This window comes from Nymphalis io, chromosome 6, assembly GCF_905147045.1.
Source record: "Nymphalis io chromosome 6, ilAglIoxx1.1, whole genome shotgun sequence".
Taxonomy (NCBI): domain Eukaryota; kingdom Metazoa; phylum Arthropoda; class Insecta; order Lepidoptera; family Nymphalidae; genus Nymphalis; species Nymphalis io.
Window position 1 is genome coordinate 3,186,201 of NC_065893.1, and position 376 is coordinate 3,186,576.

At 28.7% G+C, this 376-nt stretch overlaps 1 non-coding gene across 1 annotated transcript; it reads left to right on the forward strand.

Annotated features, from left to right (window-relative positions):
• Trnae-uuc (transfer RNA glutamic acid (anticodon UUC)) lies at window positions 1–72 on the forward strand. Its single transcript has one exon. It is a non-coding gene; the product is annotated as a tRNA-Glu (tRNA).
• Window positions 73–376: the final 304 nt, after the last annotated feature.

Consider the following 376-nt stretch of genomic DNA (forward strand, 5'->3'; position numbering starts at 1 on the left):
TCCCGTATGGTCTAGTGGCTAGGATACCTGGCTTTCACCCAGGAGGCTCGGGTTCGATTCCCGGTACGGGAAATATAATTTTTTTATTTTATCGATTATATTATTAAATAAAAAAAAATAAAACTGCGTTAAAATAACAATTGTCTAAAATAAAACTCTCCCACTCTATGCTTCCTAATAGAGTGAGCATACTTAGTATTAAGAGAGTTAGTATATTGAAATGATTTTGTTATTGCGTTAATTGTTTAAAGAGTTTTTGAATTGATTATTCGTTATATAAGAAATACTTGAAAAGTGTACTACAAGAGAAACATTTGTTTTCAATTATTTTTATTCTAAGTAACGAAAATGTTGTTTAATATGACACTTATTTACA